The sequence below is a fragment of the Tiliqua scincoides genome, chromosome 2 (genome assembly GCF_035046505.1).
Source record: "Tiliqua scincoides isolate rTilSci1 chromosome 2, rTilSci1.hap2, whole genome shotgun sequence".
NCBI lineage: Eukaryota > Metazoa > Chordata > Lepidosauria > Squamata > Scincidae > Tiliqua > Tiliqua scincoides.
In genome coordinates this window covers 27,155,990-27,165,975 of record NC_089822.1, presented here as the reverse complement: position 1 = coordinate 27,165,975, position 9,986 = coordinate 27,155,990, and the positions used below count along the sequence as shown (strand labels likewise).

Here is a 9,986-nt window from a genome sequence, read left to right as displayed (position 1 = left end):
GCTTACCCTGAGCCAAGGAAACAAATGTTCCCTAACCTCAAAGAGGCCTCCGTGGCTTAAAACTCCCCCACACAGTGCAGCGTATGCCATATTAGGTGGCAGAGGAGTTGCGCTGGATTGAGCTACTCAGTGGTTAATGGTGAGAGGGGGTTTGAGGGCAGGCTTATATATCTTTCAGGCCTCCCTTAGTACTTGGTCTCTTAATGCAGGGCACTCTACGAATTGAGATGTTGTTTCCTTCCTGAGGGATGTTGAATCATAGAGTTGGAAAACACCCACACGGCCATCTAGTCCAAACCCTTGCCTGTAGCAAGAAATATTCCTAGAGCATCACCAGCAGGTGTCTGTCAAGCCTTGTCAAGATCTCCAATGAGGCAGAAATCACGATCTTCCTAGGCAATCTGTTCCACTGTCAAACCACCCTTACTGTCAAGAATTTCTTCCTGATATCCAACTGGAATCTCTTGTAGTTTGTACCCGTGTGATCTAGTTCGATTCTCAAGAGGCAATTGAGAACAAATTTACTCTTCCATATGAAAGCCCTTTAGGTATTTGAAGAACTTCCTAAAGAACATTTTATTTCTAGAGTTACCTGAAAAATAACATATCCATTCCTAGAGAGCCCTTCTCAAGAGTAGAAATGACAGCATCAGCATCAGCAACAAGGGAGACCTAGAAAAAAGCTAAGCCAGCCCCAAGCCTCTTCCTACACCAACTTATGTTCTGCCCAAATCTTCTCCTTTCCCTTCCTCACTGATGCAGTTATGCCACTGAAGTGTGTGCTCCATCCTGTGGAAGGGTAATCCTGAAGGTCTCCTCTGGGTAAGGGAACATTTATTCCCTTGTCTGGGAATAAGTCTCCAGCACTGGAATGGGTCTTCTTAGACCTGTGTCAAGTCAGAGTGGAACCAGGAAGGTAGATTGAGGCCAGGAAGGGAGGTAGGATATTGGTAGTGCCACTATTGCCAATACTGCCCCCTTCCAGCCCTTGATCTGCCCCATCTCCTCCCTGTTCCTCCCCCTCCCTGCCCCATTCCACCCCTCCCCACCTCCCACCCACTTCCTGTGCTGACTTTCTTTCACCAGGGTTTGTGGAGACTCTGCTAGCATGGAGCTGCAGCGACTTGCCACTTGCCATGGTGGCCCAGCTCTGCAATATGATGTGTCACCTTTTGCAACAGCCATAAAGGAACTTATGCTGCCGCCAACACTGGTTCTAGTAGTGTAAGGCCTACATAGGATTGGGCTGTTAGAAAACTCAGTTGGTGCTAATATTCCTCTCTCCCCCAGAGCACTCTAGGAGACATTCCTAGAGTGTTCTGGTGGAGAGCAGAGCAGAGCAGAGCAGAGCAGCAGCACTGATGGAGCTTCTAAGGTAAGGTAATAAGGGCAAACATGTGCATGAATTTAGTGGACATTCAGCATTAACAAACATCCTTTCTCCCATTAGGCTGGTCAACTGAGGATTGCTGTATAAGTTATTTGTGCTCCTAACAAACCACCGTTTTGTTGTTGTATCTGGGCCTTTGTATCTGTATCTGAAGGAAATTTGCCCGGCCCACAAGTGTACACATTTGGTGCCTGTTGTATATATGCAGTGTTGGGCAGAAATGGCTTAAGTTAGAATTCTGCTTACTTTTGTTTCACATTAACTTGTAGAAAAATAATTCTTAAATTCAGGTTGTAAATAAAATGTAGTAATTATATCTTGTATTATGATACTCTTACGCTAGCCCCCATAGCCTTTGACTTTTAGGAAAGATGGCATTTGAGCTTCACATCATAGCGCTCGTTCTGGAAAGAGCAGGGGTGAAAAGAGGCTACATAATGATGGCTTATAATTTATAATCTATATAATTGTAGAACAAAAGGTTTAAAATCTGGAGGATGCTTCCCTGAAGCTGAGAAAATTGGCTCTATTTCCCATTTTCTCTTTCTGTGGGATGACATTCAAATAGGCCATATATCTTTCACTGAAGAAAGCTGTGACAGTTCTTCTCTAGTGAACAGGAGACAAGGAACAAAACAAAAATGTTTCCGTTTGCTCTGTTAGACAACCGTGCAAGCTCACACAAGCACAAAACCAGAACAAGCTTTGCAAGGAATAGGAGTTCACCTACACTGAGCTACAATAAATCCTCCTGGGACATGAGCTATATAAAGCAAAACAGGAAAAGACTCATGACCCACAATGAACTCAGGCAGAAGAATCTACACATTTTTACCTAAAAGGTCAAATGGAACAGGATTGGAGGAGGCCAAAATGAATGGATCTTATGTCCCCCTGTGCTGGTTCCAATTTCCCCTTATCACAGCAGGCCGCAGGATGGCGCTCTTTGAATAGGCAATTACAGCCAGAAAGGCAGTCTGGCTGCACATTTGTGTAATGAAATAGTTTCTTGTACCTTTGCATATTTTAGAGACACATTTTCAGCATACAGCTCCATTCTCTGTTCTGCTTTGGTTGTGAAGAGGCTCCAGAAGGCAGTGGGTTTATTATATTTTATATGCTGTCTACCAATGATTGCAAGATTACTGTCCATTCAAGTTCAAACCCACACCTGGAGATGAAGCTGCCCTTGAAAACTGCTGCATGCATTTCTGTGCCAGAATCTTGCTCCACTGGAATTGCCCAGACCCAACGCGCTTCTTCTCAATGGAGCGTGCCAAGGGCAAGCCATACAACTCTCCATTTCAAAGGGGCATGAAGCCAGATTCTGACTGAGGTCGCGATGGGGACTCACCTCTGCTTACTCTCTTTTCCCAATCAGAATTGGAAGAACTGTTGTCCTGGACCTTTCCATTCTAAATCATACATCTTTTTTGCAATCACTTCATGAGTTCATCAGCAAGATCACACCAATTCACTCTCGTGCAGTAGTAGTAGTAGCAATAATAATAATAAAATTTCACTGTGTTTCAAGATTTCACTGTGTAATGTTAAAATTAACGTTTTAACCCATTGTTGCCCAGCCCACAGATATACACATTTGGTCCCTGTTGCGTATATGCAACATTGGGCAGAAATGGTTTACCGCTTTAACCTGTTGTGATACTTTGTACTTTATTATTACTATTTGTAAGCCACCTTGGACATTTGCTTTGGCATGGGAAAGGTGGGATATCTATCAATCAATCAGTCAAATACTGAAAGGCTGAATGCCTCCAGCCTGAAGGAGGCTTCCTCATTCATTCCCCTTCCTCTTGACCCATGGGAAGCTGCCTTGGCAGTTGTTGCTTGGCTTGCCAGAAGGCGCCAGTCCCACCTCCCGCCCACCAGTCCCCACAGCATCCTCTCTCCAGCTCTGCAAACTCTTCCATCTCACGCGGGGGGGGGGGGGCTTCCTCCAATCTGCTACCTTGAGAAAACAGATGGACTTTGTTCTTCCTCCCCCACCCCAGACCCTTTCACCCTTTCTGGGCGTCCAGAGGTCTGTGTCAGAGCAAATGAAAGCGGAAACGTGTTTTGTTTGTGAGCTGATTCAAAGGCTGCAAGCTCCAAGGGGAAGGAGCAGTCCAAGTTTGGAGGAAACTTTTTACTCCTCTGTACTAGATCGGGAATCCCAATTCGCAGCACCAGACTGGGAGTCACTGGTGGCTGCAGCAGAACAGTCATTGATATCCCCCCCCCCCGAGTGGTGGGGGACCCCAAGCCACAAACACCTTTCCCACTGCTACCATTTCCAAAGCCAGTCAGTTTCTATCCACCCCATCTGGAAATAATGTACAGGGAGAGGGCGGGGAGGGAAGGAATCCCGTCTTGTACTGAGCACAGGGTCAGTTTAGAGCGCATGAAGAGAGGACATGAGTAGCAGCCACCAATTCTCATCCTGGGATAAAAAAACCTCATCCTGCAACCCAGCACAGTGGGATTCCCACAGTATGAAACACAACTGGAGGTTATTACTGTTGTCCCAGCCTTCTTCCTTCATGGAGCTCAGCTAGTGCTGATGCCAGGCTGCTGAGGGTCCTGGTGTAAAGGAGGTAAAATGGGGACCCTGCTGCAGACACCCAAAGGTCAGGCAGGTGGACTCTCTGGTAGCACAGAAGGCCTCCCTCCTCACACCACACTACAACCCTGTGATGTAGATCAAATTAAGGCTGCCACCCTATACACACCTGGGAGTAAGTTCCATTGAATGCAATGGGACTAACATCTGGTTCTATCGTTGCTACTATCTATTTTATAGTTTTATTGTATTTTATAGTTTTATGTATTTTAAGTGTTGTTAACCCATGTGGGTTCCCTTCAGGGAGAAAGGCAGATTACAAACATCATCATCATCATCATCATCATCATCATCATCATCTGAGTAGGCATGCATAGGATTGCACTGATAAGAGAGGGTGACTGGCTTGCAATCACTCAGTGCGTCACTGCTGAGTGGGGACTTTCATCCTGGCCTACCTGTTAGGGTGTTAGTCCAGCACCCTAAGCAGTTTCCCATACTGGCATACACCAACAGCTGCTACACTTCATATTTTTTTTAGGTATGCCATGGCACATCAGTGTGCTGTGAATGATCCACATTAGTAGGGCCAGTGGGGGATGTGAGCCCCCCACCAGCAGCATGGTGTGCCTTGATAATTTTAGTGCCCTGTCAATGTGCCATGAGATGAAAAAGGTTGAAAATCACTGGTCTATACACTGACAGTAGATATACACTGTCTATACACATTAGACCCATGAACTATACAAAGTTCTGAATGATGCTCCCAGGCATTGCACTCTCCTCCACAAAGTGAAGACAGGGAAGGGAGAGGGGCTGCATCAGCAGATGTACGAAGGTTGATCCCTCTGCCTTCCCCTGTGCACTCAGGCAACCATCTTCAGTGTTTGTATCATAGGAGGTCTACTACACACGTGCATGTTGAGCACTTCGTGAGTGCAAATGAATGGTTGCATATGTGAATGACAGCCCAATCCTAGGCATGTCTCCTCACAAGTAAGTCATATTATAGTCAATGGAAGCCTACTCCCAGGTAAGTGTGCAAAGGATTGCAGCCTGACAGCCCAATCCTATGCATGTCTACTCAGAATTAAGCCCCATTGTAGTCAATGCGACTTACTCCCAGGAACGTGTGGATAGGACTGGGTTGTGTATCAGCACAGATTTAATACCGGTAGAGAATATCAACTCCCACCCAATGCTTTTCAACGGGATCAGTTCACACGTTCAGCTACAAACGGTCACGTGTACCAAGAGTGGAGAGCTTAAGCAAGGCGCTGGCACGTGCACAGCAGAACCAGCACAGAATCCCAAGTCCTGCTTTTGCTGGCTAGAGGTTGGGTGCAAAGCTGGAGCTGCGGTGCGCCCCTCCCTAGCCTGCATCTCTCTCCGCTCCTGATGCTCCCAAGGAGCGGAGGTTTTGCCAGCGAGTGCCACTGGCCCATCGGCTCCCACCCCAGCCCTCCTTCGCCCCCACTCAGCAGAGCACTTTGGAAGGGCACTGGAGAGGAGGCGCAGGGCAGGGACGGAGGCGCCAGGTGCCCCCACCCAGGCAGCCAGAGCCCGGGACTGCCCAGGTCCGGAGACCCCGGTTCCTCCTCTCTGGTTACCCTGATTGTACCTCCGCACCCCCCTCCCCCTCCACGTGATGGGCCCGACATGCGCAGCAGCAGCGCCAGAGGCACATTTGCAGACTGACGTCAGTGTGTGCACAACCTCCCAGGCCAAAATAGTCCGCTGCTGTTGCAGCTCAAAACTTGGCTGGAGGCCGGTAGTGAGAAGAGATCGCGAGCTCCTTCCACGAAACTTTCTCTCCCCCTCTCTCCCTGGGATGGCATAAGATCCCTGCAGTGGAAGGGGAACGGGTGCCAGGAGCAGAACCCCAACCCCACACTGCCTTTCCCCCTTTTCCTTCCCAGCCTTTCCCTTCTCTGTCTTCTTCCCCCCCCTTTTTTTCTCTTTGGTTGTAAAAGACAAAACTATGCAGGGTGTTAGATGGGCTGGAATGGACTGATGGCATCCCCTTTGCTGCCAAGTCAGTCCACTGGCTCAGCTCCCCCTCTTTAGGAAGGCTAAGGGCAGCATTCATTCTGCTGCAGAACAGACACCCTGCAGTGGCTTGCCTGCCAAGAGGGGAGAAATCAGAGGGAGGAATCCAGTGCAATCGCTCTTGTCCGAGACACTCACGTTATAGCAGAGAAACTGAAGATGCGAACGGTAAGGAGAGACTGCACGGGCTATTTGCCTTGGGGGGGTTTGCTTCCCTCCCGTCTTCCTAGTGGGGCGCTCAGTTCCCGGGAGTGGGGGTGGCTCGCAGGGCGCTAGGAGGCGAAGTGGGATGGGGAATGACTTAGCAGAGAGGGCTCTGAGCCGGGGGGATTAAGGGGGAAGGATGGGGGGGGGTGCGGGGATCTGATCTGGTGGCCAAGAAGCTGGCTCTAGCAAGCCTGCTCTGCAGCCATGAAAACTTCTCTCTGTTTTAGAGGCAGGCAACAGCTGCCTGCACAATCTTGGGAAGCTTGCTTGCTTTTGGATTCATTGACTTTGCTTCTGACATGAAAAGCTCCTCATCGTGGTGGTGTCACACCAGTGCCTCTGATTAAAGGAGGAGGCAAGTGCATATTTTTGTGTGTGGATGGGCTCCAGAGGTCTCACTGATGTGATAGCAGAAGCTCGATTCATGGAGAGGGACATCAAGGGGCTAGTGTGGGACAGATAGAGGGGAGGTTTGATTTTACTCCAATTTGCAAGACCCATAACTCTGGCAGAGCATATTGAATCTGTGGGTGTAGGATTGTCTACGCATTAGGCGTAGGGGAGTAGCTGCGATCCCTGCAAAGGTTGCTAATTTCTTTCATTGTTGTACAAGCAGCAGCTGGAGTTGGGGGGGGGGGAGCGAGAGTCCGTCCCAGACTCTTGTTTTTATTTGGACTGCCTTTGCAACGCTTTTGGGCCGCATGCCAAGTGTCTGGGTCACACGCGTTTTATCCAAATAGATTTAGCGCTGCTGTCTGGAAATGGGCTGCTGAATGTTAACTGGAGGATCAGCTCCACCAGCACAGCTCGAGACTCTTCCCCCCAGTGGGGTGGGGTGGGGTGGGGTGGGGGGGAGAGGAGGGGGCGGGGATCAGGGCTTTTGTTCTTCCCAGTTCTCTCTCAGGGGTAGGTGGTATAACGCATTTGTTTGCACGGAGTAGGTAGATGCAATGCATGTGCTGGTTTGGTTTCTGTTTTGATTTCTGTGTGTGTGTGGAGTCTGGACTTTTCAGAAGTAAAAAAAATGACAGCTGATTCCTTGGAAAGTTACCCCTGGTTGCAAAAGAGGGGGGTGGCGCGAAGTTTTACCGATAACTTCAGTGTTGCCCTTCTCCCCACCCCCTACCCTCTTCATCACCCAGGTGGCAGCAGCGGATCTGGAGAGTGGCATCGTAACCCTCCCCCCCCCCAGAGCAGCTGCAACACTTTTTCAAAATCATATTTTGTTCCTTGTGTACACTTGAACTCGGTGGTGGAACCCATTTCCAAGTCAACTTGTGGAGGTGTTGCACGACTCCCCCCCCTTCCATTTTCTGTTTGCTCTGCCATTTAATCGCAAACTAAAAAGCCATTAAGAACCCCAACCTTCAACCCTTAATATTTAGTAAGAGTGCCCTTTTGGGGGGGGGGGTGATTTGTGCCTGTGTGTAACATGCAACACCTTTTTTGGGGGTGTGTGTGATTTGTGTTTGTGTGTAATATGCAACACCTTTTGGGGGGGGATTTGTGCCTGTGTGTATCATGCAACACCTTTTTTGGGGGGGTGATTTGTGCCTGTAAAATGCAACACCTTTTGGGGGGGAGTGATTTATGCCTGTGTGTAAAATTGCAATCTCTTAAGACAACCCTACAACCTTTTTTTTGGTGGTGGCGGGGAAGCGGCGACAAGCCAGTACCTGTGATTGATGCGGGTTTGATTTGCACCTTCCCCTCCCCGCCTGTGCATTGCCTTAGCAACCCCTCGTTGTCCCCGCGATGACTGGCTGGCCCCCTCCTCTGCCCATTCAAGACGCGGGCTCTGCTCCTTGCCAGGCTCTGTGACTTGCATGTGAGCAGACAGAGCCGTGGGGGATGGGCCGGCTCCACTTCTCTCTGCCTGGATAGAACCAGGAGCGCCCGCCAAAGAATATATTTACCTCTTACCCAGAGGCGTAGCTGCCAGACACTCCTGTGAGTCTTAGAGTCCAATCCTATGCACGTCTACTCAGAAGTAAGTCTCATTGTGTTCAGTGAGATTTACTCCCAGGAAAGTGCGGATAGGATTGCAGCTTGAGAGCCCAATCCTACGCATGTCTACTCAGAAGCAAGTCCCATTATAGTCAATGGGGCTTACTGCCAGGAAAGTGTGGATAGGATTGCAGCCTGAGAGCCCAATCCTATGCATGTCTACTCATAAGTAAGCAATGGGTCTTACTCCCAGGTGAGTGTGGATAGGATTGCAACCTCAACCAGGAGCACCGGTGTAGACAGGATTGCACCCCTAAGAAGAGGAAATGGGTCTTGATCCATCCCGGGGATCAGCAGCTCAGTTGCTTGCTTGCAAGCCCAGCAACTCCTGGGTGACTTGCGGGCGAGGCTGCGCCCCAGAGGAGGCGATGACCTTTCGCTCGCTCCGCTTGCAGAGATAAGGCCTGTCTTGTGGGTCTTGCCTCTTCCTGCTCCCAACCGGGCAGCGGCTGCGTGCGCTTGTAGGGGGAGTTTGCAGCCAGGCCATTAGCGGGGGCCACAGGTGGTGGTGCTGCTGCTGCTACCGCCAGCGCGAGTCGTGTCTGAGCAAATATTGTACGGGAGATAGATGATGAGGCTGGAGAATGAGACTCATTGAAAAAGAGCCGCGGCTGCCGGAAAGCCATCGGCTCAGTTTCTCGGCTGCTGCCTCTTGGAGACGCTCCCAGGGCCGGCGGTGGTGACTGACTGAGCTGCGGGCGCTGTACCGTTGCCAGGGCTCCGGGGAGAGGAGGAGGAGGAGGAGCACATGGGCAGGCGCTGCAGGAGACCTGGTTGCTGTGCCTTGAGTAGGACTAGCCAGTTGAAGGCTCAGGGCTTGGTTGCTTGCAGCCACCACCAGCCCAGAACCTGTTTTCAGTAGTGGGACTGAGTAATGGTGCAGAAGAATGCTCCTTCCCCTGTGCAAGGTGCATTTCCCTTACCATTCAGCAGGCACAACCTAGTTGTGTGCATTCCACCCCTGCCCCCCTCTTTCAGGTTTAATATTAACTTGGAGGAAGTGTGGCTTCCAGCAAGGCAGGTGGGCATCTCTCACAGGCTGGCTTGGCACCAGCATCTCTGTTTTGAAAAATTAAAGGGGGGACGACGACAACAATAGACAGCCCAGGCTTGCCTGATATGCAGGAGGGACCCGAAGCACTGCCTGTACAACCCTCTCCATGGCCTCAATCATTTGCAAGCTCTCTAAAATAGCTATCCTCCGCAGAAGGAAACCGAGGTGAATGTCAGTGTAACTATATCATGTCCTCGCCACTGCTAATATATTTATAGCATTTTAATTGTAGCATATTGAAGGAGAAGAAAGGCAGGTTTGTGCTAGTCAGGAAAAGGCTGCTAAACCAATCACCTGCACCTCCACAGAGTTCCCCTGTGCACCATTTATTGCTTTCTTTCTTCACCTAGGCTTTACTATTCCAGAGAGACTTTTTCCATTAGACGCATGTCAATTGGATTTACATATGTGTTAAAAACTAATCCATGTGAGCACTATGTACAGTTCCTTCTGAAAACATTATATAAGTATAGAAATTTAGTCTAGAAATTGGCTCTGCCCTCTGTGTTGAGGCAGAAACAGTCATTGTTGGGAATCATTGATGAGAGTCATATGTGGTGCTGAGCATTCTGCAGAGAACTGGATGTGGCATATGTGGAACCAGTGATGGTACTTATGGCTCTATTCTCAAGCTACTCTGTGGGGATATAGCCCCTAACATCAGTTTAGCTGTTGCTGTCTAGGAACTGTAGCAAGAGGATTTTCTCTTGCACTTTCAG

The 9,986-nt window shown here is 49.4% G+C and overlaps 1 protein-coding gene across 1 annotated transcript in view; it reads left to right on the top strand.

Moving 5' to 3' along the window:
- The first annotated feature begins 5,734 nt into the window (after positions 1-5,734).
- Positions 5,735-9,986, top strand: part of ADAMTS6 (ADAM metallopeptidase with thrombospondin type 1 motif 6) — a 176,607-nt gene continuing 172,355 nt past the window's right edge. The window contains exon 1 of the mRNA XM_066616074.1: positions 5,735-6,167. The gene's annotated coding sequence lies outside the window, so the exon portion shown is untranslated. The remainder of the gene's footprint in view (positions 6,168-9,986) is intronic.